General features: G+C 32.7%; 1 pseudogene; it reads left to right on the top strand.

Moving 5' to 3' along the window:
* The first annotated feature begins 487 nt into the window (after positions 1–487).
* Positions 488–14,634, top strand: part of LOC129319561 (cytochrome P450 83B1-like) — a 28,702-nt pseudogene continuing 14,555 nt past the window's right edge.

Genomic DNA, 14,634 nt, shown 5'->3' on the forward strand with positions numbered 1-14,634 from the left:
GTCTTAAACTCATTTTTTGTATAGTATTCAAAAGTTAAAAGGGAACATTATATCAAATATGAATTTAATATTTCTAATGCCCATTGACTTATAGGTTAGAGGTCAAATTGTCATCTAACCCTAAATATAAATAGGACATTTTGATCAAATAGATATGTGTAAATGTCAATAAAATAACAAGGTGCTTAATTAACTTTAGTTTAGTATTCCGTATAAGTAGCCAGCGAGAAGGATTAATGGTAACGTTGATTAATCAATCTTAAATTATAATATTAATTCAGCATATTCAACCCTTGGATTCAAGTTCAACCATCTAGATTAACAAAAATCTTAAATAAAAAATCATTACCCAAAATAAAAAAAAAAAAAGAAGTCATCAATGTAATAAGTTAAAACTTGGCAAACAATTATGTGTGTGTGTGTTTTTCTGGAGAAAGCAATTCATAAATCATTTGACGCTTAAGGTTATACGTACCAGGATACCAAAATGGTATCATCGTTCTCTCTGCTTCTCATTCTAAGTTTTCCTCTCTTGCTATTCGTATTCTTTCATAAACGTAGAAAAACCATTATTCACAAACCTAACCTCCCACCAGGTCCTAAAGGCCTTCCCATCGTGGGAAATCGCCATCAACTCAATAGTTCTTCTCTTTATCTTGACCTATGGAACCTCTCTAAGAAATATGGACCACTCTTTTCTCTTAAACTAAGTCATAGAACTGCCCTTGTTGTTTCATCCCCTAAAATGGTTAAAGAGACACTTAAGAACCATGAGTAGAGTTCTCTAATAGACCCTCTTTGTTCAGCCAGCAAAAACTATCTTACAATGGGATAGACTTGTTTTTCACTCCTTACGGAGATTATTGGAGAGAAATCAGAAAAATTTGTGTTATCCATGTTTTTAGTGCTAAATGTGTCTCTAGTTTTTTGTCTATAAGATAGTATGATGTTCGACGGATGATTCAAATGATATCGAGACATGCAGCTTTGTTTCAGGTTACTAACTTGAACGAGCTTTTGATGTCTTTTACAAATACCATAATTTGCAGGGCTGCTTTTGGGAGAAGCTATGAGGAAGAAGGAGTTGAAAGGAGCAAGTTTGTTATTAATTTTTTTCTTTCTTTCTTTCTTTCTTTTTTTCAAATACAACTTTAGTAATGTCAAATATTAAATTTCAACACCAAGGCCAAAGTATTAAGGATAACTTTTCTAATATGTCTTTTTTGGATTTGGATTCAATGAATGTAGAGAAATTTTGAGGAACTCAAAACTTTAAATAACCAAAATAATTATAATTAAGACATGGTTCTACAAATTTTTATGTATATAAATAATAAATTTAGCTCAAAATCTTAGATTCAAATATAAATCCTCGTTAAGCTAAACACAATTACGGAAATTTCATTTGAATCTGATAAAGTTCCTCTCTCCATAAAAAAAAAAAAAATGGAAACAAATCATTTGACACCAATTTATGGACTGCTTGGTAGCAATGAATTAGGAGGAGGGAAGTAGAAGTGGAACCAACAATTTTATCAGTTTGGTAGCATGGAAGTGGGTTCTATCTCTCAACTCATGGAACTGGGTTCCATGTCCACTCTAGACCCATTTACCCTTACCTTCTCTTTCCTTCTTCCATGTTCTTGTTAGTTGTTCATTGACTCTCTCCTAATGATGGGGACAGTCCTCTGCCAGCAACAACGGTGACAATCCTCCACCAGCAGCTACAGCGATGGTCCTCCATTGGGCATGACAACACTTGCTCTGATTTCTCAAATGGCGTCTTCACTTGATTTGAATTGATGCTTGAAGGTCTGGCTCCAATTTCTTCATGTGTGGGGTTGGGATTGCTTTAATAGTTGATTGGATATTAGTTGGATTGAAGGTGATGCCTTCGATTGAATATTAATTGCAAAAAGACTTTTCATAGATTTGATTAATGTCTACCAAGCTACTTCTTTTATGAACCATAGACGAGATCCATCAAATCCAAACATGGCTTCAATGTCCAGCCATCTTCTTCTTCTTTTTCAAACCTTGACCCATCAATCCCAACCCCACAGCCATCTCACATCCAGTACAATCGAGATTGCTTGTTAGAGAAATCGAAGGGCTGGAGCTTCAGGGGTGCTGGATGTTCAATGTTTTTTTTTTTTTTTTTTGCCTTTTAATTTTTAGAGGCATTTTGGTCTTTTCAAAATATAAACACAATGTGAAGTAAATTTTTTATCTCACTTTCATCTACATACCAAACATATTTTTATATGCCACTTCCACCTCAACTTTCACCTGCACCCTCACTTCTACCTCGACTTTCACCTGCGCTTTCACTTCCATTTTTAATTCCATAAAAAAAAATTCTTTGCACTAAACATGGCATTAATTTTCTTTTGAAATCTTCTCTCCTTCTGCTAGATTTTTTGTTTTGGAAACTGCCATATTTATAATTTTTCTCTTACATTGATTATAAAAATGAATTTCATGAAACAAATAAAATGGTGGTAAAAATTATTCAAACTTCTTAAATAAAAATTTGGTCTTTAATTCTCTGAGAAAAGGTTTTAAATTAATGATCTATTTTTTAACTTTTAACTTTTCACAAAGTGAAAATATTTTCTTCTTGATTTCTTTGACCATAGTTTCAGTTTTTTTTTCCGACACAATATTTTATATAATTTTTGTATGTTGAAAACTTTATCACAAAGAATTTCATTACTGAACAACTGAGACAAATTAATTTTATCTCACCAAAAACCAAAGCGTATGGTTCTACTTGTTAATATTTATTACATCACTTTCAATATTTTTCTAATCTTAATTTGTTTCTTTATTTATTATTTAATTTTTAATAATCTTATTTTTACTTTAATATAAAAAATATTTAAAATTATATTATCTTAAAAATATTAATATTTATATTGGATACAAATTAAATTTTCATCCAACCAGTTTTCCCAAATTCGTCATATTTTATTTGGCCGGAGATCATGACACCACAAAATCATCTTATTATTCTTACCCCAAAAAAAAAAAATTCATCTCATTATTGGTGACCTCTTATGCTTGATACTAGTGAGTTGAAATAAAAAAAAAAAAAGTGCCGTCCCAGCAACTTTATATTTGCACCCATCAGTATTTCCTTCTACTTTGAGAAATTAAAGAAATTTCGAGATTTATTATGGACCAAACTATTTTGTTGTTTGATTTGTAGCGTTTCCCTTGTTAGATGTAGCACTGAAACCTGTGTTATTTAGTAAAAGCTGCGAAATTTGGGGGAAAAAAACTGTTCGAGAGCTTTTTTTAGTAGTACTTGCCATACTCTTTTTTTTTTTAAAAAAAAAGAGAATCACATCCAAGAATCTAGCAAGAAATTTATTCATAAATAAAGACTAATAATAAATTTCATTTGTAAAAAAAAAAGTTAATATCCTCAATTTAATAGCAATCCATTCCGTATTAATTAGTTCTTGCTAGTGAATAAGTTTTTTATTTGGTTGATTCTCCCTTGAAAAATGGACAAAGTGTATTGGAATAATCAAATGATCAAAACAAAAGCAAATTCAACTCAACTCAATGGTGGTTTTGTCAGTGGAAATGATTCAATTTTCTGAAAATAATGTTGATGATTTAATTATATTAAAGATAGAAAAGAAGAAGAAGAAGAATCTAGATTCAATAAATGACTTAAGTCTACTTATTCCATGTAGGTTTTAATCACAAACACTAAATTTTATTAACAATTGAAAAAGATCGAGGCACATTTCCATCCAACAATACAAAATAATTCAAAAAGTTGAGATTTGGTACTTTTTGAATATCATATGTTAAAATTCTAATAGCTATTTACAGTTGTTATATATTATGTCACACAAGATACTTATTGATGAGTGGATTTAATTGAGTCACTTATTGAATCCTAGTTCAGTCTAACAATTTGGCTTTTGTCCAATCCATAAGATCACCCTTGATATTTTTCCCTAAATTACAAGCTTAATTGGGTGGCTTGCCATCTCAGTACAACTCACAAATCTACACCAAACTTGATTTCACAATAACACTTATTATACAAGTAAGTTGTTTCAATCACTTAGGAAAAACTCTTCCTAAGATTTCAAATCAGTAAATGAAATATATTTTCATGGTAAAGACTTTTCTAAGAGAGTGAATGTAATAACAATGAAAAGTTATAAATCTTTGAGAGTTTTTTTCCCAAAGTTATCAAAATATAGGTAAGAATTGAATGAAAATAACTTAATACTCAATGAATATATTATCAACTCATTTAGATGAGGTCCTATATATAGTTTAGCACAAAAAGAGACGTTAGGAATACTTAGAGAAATGATTGTAGCTGTTGAAGATGTGTAAAAGTGAAGATTACCATCAAAATCACTTTTTTTTGCATAAAGTATTAAATGCTTATTAGAGAACAAAACATGCGTGTATTAATGAAAGGGTATCACGTATGAATTGGCATTTTAGCATGAGGGTTTGGTTCACTTCAATCTAATTCAAGCATGAGGTTATAATGAATTATGTGTGTTTTGGAGGATATATATATATATATATATAGAAGCACCTAGCTTCTCCTAAGCTTAAACATGCATGAGTAGGTTAAGGTTTGAGTGTGAATTGGAGGGTATACACAAATTAGCACTATTAGTCAATTACCTAATTGATCGCAAATATTGATTATCACTATTAATCAAAATTAATTGCTCATTTCCTTTCACTTAACCATTCCAAGTCCTAACCATTTTCTCTAGCCTCTTTATCACATCAATTACTCTTAATACACTTCACATCAAAATCCTCACCTCTTTCAATCATCCATTTAAGGCTAAATTCATCCTATTGCTTCAAAACTTAATCATTAATTCCCAAACTAGTTGCAAAACTTTAGTTTGATTCTCAATAATCTTTTTACTATAAAAGGGAAAGAAATCATCCCCTTAAAATTTCTTGATTCAATTTCTCTATAACTTAAAATAAGAGAAATTAGGATAGAATTGGAGCTTAGGACAATATGAAACTTACTCGGCAAGCAACCGGTTGGAACTATCATCTAATCTTCCAAAACTTGCCACACTAGCTCAACCCCTCTCTTCTCCTCTCCACCATATCTCTTTTCCCTTTTCCTTCTCTAGTCCATAAGCTGATTCACGAGCCTCTAAGTCATTTTTTGTGCCATACGCTACAGCCCACACAGCATACGCCATGGCGTATGACATAGTGAAGAAAATCTCACTGCTCTTGCACAATTCGCTCCAAAACTCCATTCTTTTACTCGATCCTATTCATTCAACAATCCAAGGAGTCAAAACCTCAATTTATCATCCAAAATCTCAATTATCCACTAATTTACTAATTTATCCTTAATTAGCAATTAGTTTATTGATTAGAAATTCAGATGTTACATTGTACAAACTTAAGTTCAGATCCTCACCGTATCTAAAATACCAAGTTCTATGTTTTTCCCTTACACTCATAGGACCACATATATCATAATGGATTAATTGCATTGGATTTTTAGCCCTAGTATCTTTATTGAAAGATTTTCTTTTTGCTTTATGTAACACTTGCCCTGAGTGTTATCCAAAAATCACCCAAGTCAAATAAACTAACTGTAGTTAAGGAGTTGATCCAAAAATCAACTTAGGAGACAAACCATTTAAATCAATAAACAAATTACACAATACAAAAATAGATATATAGAACCTTTTAAAAAGTCTAAAGATTCAATATATAGTGCATGAAAGCAAACTAGGAAAACATGGCCAATTAATTATTATCATGATAGCATTAATTTTTGTTATCATGACAGCCATCCCGGGCAAACTTCATTTCACCATCTAGCCTTCAATCAAAGTGATTATAGAGCTCACACATGAATTTTAATATGCATCGCAACATTGGTTGTTGTTGCTATCATGATAGCTTTATTTTGCTATCATGACAGCACCTCTAAACCAACTTTCGGAGTGCACCGTTTCTTCATTTGATATTCGATTAAGGTGATTTCAAATCCCCCATGAACCTTAAAAAAAGTTTTACTTGTGATCCAAATTTTAAAGAGATCTAATGGTCAAATTGAGATTTGGACATCTAAATACAAAAGTGCAACTTTTTGGTAAAAATTATTTCAAAATTGTTCAAATCTCTTCCTTATGGTTACAAACATATGGAAACACTTTGGACGCATCAAATAGGACTAGGAGTACCTAATAGAGTAGTCAAATAATAGAAAACCCTTATATATCAAAATTTGACCACTTAGGTCCCATTTCCTAAAATGGACCCTAAATATCCCAAATGCACAAATCACACAAGAGTGGCCAAAAACCATTCCAAGCACCATATACTCATGAATCCATTAAAACTATACACCATAACCAAGTTTCTTAGTCATAAGTCTACAAGCAGACAAAAATTCATACATAGTCATACAATCCACACATATTCTCTCTTTCTCACACACACACACATAATCACATCTTACTGGCACCCTTATCTTAAATACATTACAATACACTTGCTCAAAAGATATGGGTTTCAGTTCTTTACAATCCACAAGTAAACCCCTAGCTCAGTTATTTTCTCGTGCATCACTAGATCCTTCGCCTAAACCTGTAAATATTGTAAACAAAAGGGTGAGACAGCTACAGTCTCAGTAACAGATAAATCTATATTTATTATTACAAAGTAAGTCATGGTTGAACAAATGAATACTAGATTCAACATAACATATAATTAAGCCATTTAAAATGCATGAATGCATGACCTAGGCCAATGTATCCTTTCTCGACTAATAGAATGCCCCCTGGCACTTTAAGCTCACAAGTAAACCTTACACCTACTTGTACCTCTATAAGTACAAAACATAATTTAAGGCATGATCTAATCTACCGAATGTAATATCCTTCCTCATAAATTATGATTAATTCTAAATCTCCATAGTTAAGAGATTGGCTCAAGGTAAAAGACATATTTACCAAGTTTACAAATAGGTTGTAAGGATGGGATCCCAAGTTTTTAAAATTGAAACCATTTTAAAAGGGTTTGTAATTGACAAATCAGAGTCAATAACTATGCAAAAGTAAAGGATCATTTAAAAGATTAGTGTGTTTGCTTAGAAAATAGAAAACAAAGGAATTCTATAGTTTTAGAGGTGTGCGTCATGGCTCGTTGAAAATACATTACGGCTTTTAGGCCTCTGTGTCATGAACCACAGCTTATTGTATAATGCATCACGGTGCATTATACGTACCATGATAGCAAACTTCTACTGTCAATTTGACAGCTTTCAGGGCAACTTTTAGTGTGCCTTATATCTCCGTCTGATGTCCTATTTAAATGATTTATGTGTCTCCAGAAAGCTTTTTTCAAGCTCTAGCTAATGGCTTAAGTTTCACAATCAAATTATTTCCCATTCAAGAATTAGACACTCATTTCAAACCTAGCACTTTTTTATCAATTTTCATAAAACTAAGTGTCCAAACCACATACCAAAAGCCAAAAGCTATAGAAGCTACTCAAACCACATTCAATAAGCTAAAACCAACCTATATAATGCACTATATCATACTAAATGCTTATCAATAACATTTTCAATGCTCAAACCCTTAATCTTAAAACATAAGGAGGAGCTAAAATCATACATTTCATCATATAATCCACAATAATCACATGCCATACTCAATCCTTGTACTAGTATTTTGGCCCTGCTATTGATATCATAACTCACATGCATACACCTTAGGACCTAAAATATGGTTTATAATTCACAAAACACATAATACAAGTAAGTTCTAAAAGGAAAAGTCCTAATTGGCAAAATCAATCATCATATACATATAAATACTCAAAATAAGGAGGCTTACTAATAGGATGACGATCTTATGCCTTTGACTGTTTTCCTCTATCTAATCATTTTGAGCTATTTCTTATAATATTAAAAGTAATAGAGTGAGTACAATTACTCAGTATCTAAGGTCCAACTAACTCATACTAATGTATATCAATTAATTTAAATGCAAGTGGCTAGTTACAATCCAAATTTTAAATCATGTAACATACTAATTCATATTCTCAAGCATATTAGCACATGCTCAAGGAATAATTCTTGTAACAAAACTTTTATATAAAAGAAGAATTAGTTACACAACCAATTAGCATATTTTCGCATGGAAATAAAGCTAAATTCACAATTTTCATTAGTGGGGTCACAATATAACAATCATGTTCCCTTTTCACTATATGCATGATCACACCTCCCTTACATCCTCCCAATTGCTCTAACACAATCATAAGCTATCTCATACTGGGTTCATCTATACATTGAGACTACCCTAGCCAAAACACTTGTGAATGGTTATATGTAACATCCTCAATTTTAAATCTAGATTAATTAAGCTTAAAAAGATTAGTAAAGAGAATTTTTGAGGTGTGTGGCTAGAGAGGCTAACGGGCATGTTTGATCTCGATTTCAGTACCAAACGTGGCTCCGAAGCAGAATCGAGTCACCTAGGGATAGAAGAGGAAGAATTTCTGAAGGGAGTGGTTTTGTGCCACGCGCCACAACGTAGGGTTGGTCTGCTATGGCATATTCGTGCCAACACACCTAGGAGAAGCTCTCTATGCCATGTGCCGCAGTGCATTGTGCGTCCGCCGCGGTTCATGGCTAAAATTTTGCAGTATTAAGTTGCAAACCTATGTGAAATAGAAGAGAAAACAAAAGAGAACGAAGGAGTAGCAAAAAAGCTGAGCTAGGGCTTAAAGAAACTGATTGTTAGGGGTAATTTAGAGCTCATAAACACCCAAGGTAAGCTTCCTAGCTTAAATCTTCCTCTCTTCTTCCATTTTCTTGGTAGTAGAAGTTATGGTTTCATTTCTAATGGTGATTTTTGGTCCATAGAGGTTATGGGTCCAAACCCATTGAGTTAAATAGAGTTAATGGGGGTAGATTGAGCTAAGTAAACTTGATAATTCTGAATTTATGATGATTGGTGGTTGAAAGACATTAAATGTCTGAAATTCCTATAAATTTAATGGTTGGGAATAATATGGCTTCATTAATGCCCATTTAAGAGCTCAATATTATTAATGAGAGTTAAAGGAAGTTGAGAATCCTTTTGGGTATTTCTATATGAGCTTAGAAAAAATCTTGAGTGTTAAGAAATGATGAAATGTTAATGGAAAATAGCTCAAAATAGATATCGATGTTTTGCATGGTAAATATTTGTAGTATAACTACCATTAGCACCATTCAAGCTTCTTGGAAGCTTCAAGAGCAAATAATTGAGGGGTGAAACCTTTGACCTCTCAAAGGTTTGAGGTAATTGGGGAAATTCTATCTTGTGCTTGTGTGTGTCAATTAGTTTGTTGATTTATGAATTATTATTGAAATGTATAAACTAGAGAAAATATAAGTGTAGCTTAATTTGTGACGAAATCTACTAGATCAAATTTAAGAGTTTCATGCATTATGATGCAAGTTTTCCTTGAGAACAATAGTGGTGAATTTTTTTATTAATGTTATTAGGAGTGCAATGATTTTTACAATTTGAAAAGTTCAATGATTTTACTAGTGTGAGGTATAATGAATTGTGAGTCGGGAGTTCAATGACTTGTTTGGTTTAGAAGTTCCATAAAGTGTGTTTGAGAAGTTCAATGATTGTGTAATGATGAAGTTCAATGATTTTAAATGTGTGAGGTACAATGATTGTGATTTGGGAGTTTAATGACTTGTTGGGTTTTGAAGTTCCATGAAATGTGTGTGAGAAGTCCAATGATTGTGTAATGTGATGTTCTATGAATTGTATATATGTGAGTTACGGCATGAATGTTCATTGTATGATCTTGAGAGGCAGGAGTTCGCGTAGGAAGTGGAGTAGATGAGAAATCCAAGTAGTAAGGCCCCATCCGTGTGATAGATTGCCTACATTGATTCTATCTAAATTTATCTACTTGTTTAATGAGGGATTGTCCTACTGGTTCAACAAAGGACTCGAACCTAGCTAGCTATCTACCGATTCAATGAGGAAGCTAATCTAGGGTGTATGATACCCTATAGTGTGAGAAATGGGGAAAACCATGATCCATAAGTAAGTTAGGTATGTCTTGGCTGGGTAATCCCCTTACAAGTGTTTAGGCTAGGGAAGTCAAGGAATATAGACTATCCCATTGAGTCATAGCTCATGGTTTCATGTTAGAGGAATAAGGAGGTGATAAGGGAGGTGTGATCATGTATATAGTGAGAAAAGGCACTTGTTGTCTATGTTGAGTCTATAGTGATGGCATTTTGAGTTGAGTATTATTTTCTACCTTTATGCTTGTCAATAAATTTCTTAATCAAATCCATCTCTATGAAAAGTGCTAAAAGCAATATTTTTCTAGTAGTTGCTATTATGTGAGCTAAATTGTGGATATTAAGTTTTCAAATATATCATATGATCTAGAGTATTAATATTAATTTCCACTTACATTTAAACTAGTTGTTATGCATTAGCATGAGTTAGTCGGACCTTGGTTACTGAGTAGTTATACTCAACCCCTTACCTTCAATATTTCAAGAAATAGCTCAAGAAGTGTGGACAGAGAAAAACAACTCGAGGCTTAAGATCACGATCCTTTTGTAGTAGGCCTCTTTAATTTAGGTAATTTATATGTATGATAATTTCAATTGCCAACTAGGATTTTTCCTTTTTCTTGTTACTTACTTGCATTAAGAGAAAAGTAAATTATAATGGTATTTTAGGCTCTGGGGAGAGAGTTGATTATTATGTGTTTGGTTAATAGGGCCAAAATACTAATGCAAGTGAGGTAGTGCATATTATTGATGATTTGGGAAATCCTGATGTAAACTATGGTAAACTCCCCCTTCCTATGATTTTGAGTTAAGGGGTTGAGTAGTGAAAATTTAATCTAAATATGTTTCCTATGTTTTGGTGCTTTGCACGAGTTAAGTTTTTTGAGTTGAATGTGGTCATTTGGTGTTTATGGCCAATGGTCCTTAATTTTGGGATAAGACACTTGAAATTTTCAAAAGTTGAGGTAAATGAGAAAGTTTTGAAAAGGGTGTCCAATCCTTATTTTAACATTAATTTGAGCCTGAGACCAATGCCACTAGTGAGACCCCAAAAAGAGCTTTCTGTAGACTCCTAGTTCACGTCATTTGGACATCGGACGGAGATTTGGGGCGTATCAAAAGTTGGCCCCGATGCTGCCAAATTGACAGCAGAACTCATTGTCAAAATTCATGCATTTGCATCGCGGCGTGTGGCTTCACGAAGGCGAACACACCACGGCACATGCATTTTAAATTTTCAAAATTTTTCTTATCGAGATTTTTGCACCTATGTAACCACTTAGGTGGTAAACCCTTGCTTCTACATATTTGCGAAATCTATTTTGCCTTTTTACAAGACTTGATTTAACTTATATTTATAATTCTTGGGGTCCCCATTTTGTAAATTAAGGAGAATTTTGTATTCAATGATTATGATCATCTCTTTTACCTAGATTCTTGAGATTTGGGTTAATATAGAGAGTAATTGGAGGAGGATATTACATTACAAGGTTTTCCATCTCACTTGTGGATCATGATTTCTCCCATTTTCTCACTCTATATAGGGTTTCATTCTCCCTAGACTAGTTTTCTCATTGGACAAATGGATAACTAGCTATGTTTGAGTCTCTCATTGAAGCAGTGTGACGGTCCCTTATTAAATAGGTAGGATAAAGTACAAAATGAATCTGGGCTATCCATTGAGCTTAGATGGAAGCCTTACATATGGATTTAAATCTTTACTCCTTTCTCTAGGCAAAATCCTGAATTTTATGATCATGTAATGCATCAACATGGAACTTTCTTATAGCATGCAATATGAGCATGCACAATATCATCATTGAACTTATTTTTTTCAAGTGGTTATGTCACCATGCATAACAATCAATCATTGAACTCCATATTTTGACAATCATTCAAACCTCACATTTTCAAAATCATTGAACTTCGGATAATCACATATACTCATAGAATTTCATTAGCACATACTCATTGTACTCCACCAAAACACATAATCATTGAACTTCCATGATAATTAATCATTGACTCCCTGTTCACACACACAGCATTGAACTTCAAGGATAAGCTCATCATAAAACTCCACTAATAGTATTCATAGAATTTTTCTAAAAAATGTCATTTAATTTTTGCAAAATCATCGTAGTGGATTTTCAAGTAATTTCATGCCACACTTGCATATAATTTAATTTCACATATTTCATTCATCAAATAATAAACTAATTAACACAAAAAAGCACAAGGTAAAATTTCCTTGATTACCTCAAACTTTTGAGAGGTCAAAGATTTTACCCCATAAATACTCACTCCCAAAGCTTTCAAGAAGCTGGAATGGTGCCAAAGTGATTACTCTACAAATAATTATAATATAGAACATCAATATCCATTGTTCGGATAATTTCTACTACTAACTCAATGCTTCTTCACTTTCAAGGTTCATTCTTTACTCATATGAAAATACCTATAGGATTTCTTAGCTTCCTCTAGCCCTCATTAACATCATTGAACTCTTTAGTGGTCATTAATAGAGCCACATTATCCCAACCATCATATTTATAGTGGAATTTTACATATTAAATGCTTCCTAACCATCAATGGTCATAAAATAATAAATACTAGGTTCCATTAGTTTAATCTACTCTCATTAACTCTATTTAAGTCAATAGGTTCTAACCTATAGCTTATATGGATAGAAAATCACCATTCTCAACCAAATCCTAACTCCCAACATTAAAAAAATAGAAGAAGCTAGGAAGATTTAATGTAACATCCCGAAAATTTTAAGACTCAGGTTTAATTTAAAATAAAATATCTATAATTGAATTAAAATTAAGAATAATTTGATAGAGGTCTAAAGTTAAAATTTTACTAAGAAAAAGTTTGGTTTTATTTTATTTTTAACTATGGAAAAAATTATCAAAGTTGACCTGGCCTTTTGTACTATAATAAAAAATGTTGGGCCCTTCCTTGTAACTTTTCCCAATATGTTAGATCAGTTCTTTTAAGGGAAAATGAACACAGAAATGAAATAGAACAAAGAGCAAAGAAAAGAAACGAACGGACAAGAGAGTGAGAGGAAGAAGAAAGGAGGAAGAGAGGGATTGATGTTCAGATTCAGGAGGCTTTGTGGCCGTTGTGAGCTTAGCTACACGATAGGTAAACTCCCTACTTCAATCCTCTTCCCTCCCTCTTTGTTTTCTTCAATTTTAGAAAAGGAAATTTTTGAAATTTGATCCAAAAGACTTTATTCTTGCAAGCTTTAGTTTCCTTGGGTCCTTGGGAGGTTGTTTTGAATTATTACATGATGCCCTAATGTTTTAAGCGAGTAATTGGATGACAAATAGAGTTTTAGGACAAAAGTTAAACCCCAAGAGGTTGGGTTTTTCTCTTCAATGGTTTAAGTCTATTAATTTAGCTATAATTTTACTATTTGAGACCAATAAGATTTAAATTAAGGTTTAGTTTTCATTATAAGGGCTAATGGTAAAAGTTAGTGACACTAAGTAAAGATTTTTAATTGATTAAAAATTATATGAATTGGAAATTAGCCTAGTGGTGTCTAATAAATGGTTTTGGTGGTTAAGTGGTATTATGTGAATGGTTGGTTTAATATATGGACCATTGGGATGGATTATGGCTCATTGACCCAAGTTGTGTGGTAGGAGTTATAGTTTTCATTAATGCTATTTTCCATGAAAAGTGATATGGATCACTTATATGTTATAGGGAATTGTTGGTGGAATTTATTGAGAAGTTAAGGAACAAGCCAAGTCCTATTTTGTATAAGAGGAACCTGTTTGGTACTAAGGGGTTGAGGTAACAGAAGAATTTATATTTCTTATTGCTTTGTTTAGCTATTTTTGAGTAGATAATATTATCTAGCACGCATTGCATGTTTTAAACAATTGAATACAAATAAAATGTATTTTAGAAGGGTTTATGGGGTATTGCTTTAATAATAATGCATTTATGTTTACTATCTATTTAATAATGATATTACTTATGGAAATAAGACTATTAACATGCATTGTGATCATAAAAAAAATGAGGAGTTGTACTTAGGGAAGTGCAACTAGGTTTGGTACCTTAGATAGGCTAAGGAACTGCTTAAGGGATGAATTATGAGTGTTATACTACCTTGAGTGTTGAAGTGGTCAATACTCGAGAAAATTAAAAAAAGGTAGGAGGCATGATCTCAGTAGGAGTTCACCAATAGGGAGATATGGTCATGTGATATTTTATGGCTCACTGTTAGTACTTAGTGTTGCCTTTCGTATTGTGGGCTCAGTACACTAAAGTGGTTAGTGGATTGAGTATTCGACACCTCTCAGTGGGAGAGGGAATCCGGCATATGAAGTGAAGGTTGAGTGCTTAGGCTAAGGTAACCCTCACATGGAGAGTAAGTCAGGCTGGCTCTAGGAGGGAGTTAGCTTTGACTGCTCAGGATTCACGTCGAAGGGGCACAGGTGGTTCAATAGATCAGATCATGCCTTAGTTTATATGTTGTACCTGTGGAGGTACAGTGGGTACAAGGTTTACTTACAAGCTAA

This window comes from Prosopis cineraria, unplaced genomic scaffold, assembly GCF_029017545.1.
Source record: "Prosopis cineraria cultivar Desert tree isolate PC_DT_omini unplaced genomic scaffold, ASM2901754v1 PC9, whole genome shotgun sequence".
Classification (NCBI taxonomy): domain Eukaryota; kingdom Viridiplantae; phylum Streptophyta; class Magnoliopsida; order Fabales; family Fabaceae; genus Prosopis; species Prosopis cineraria.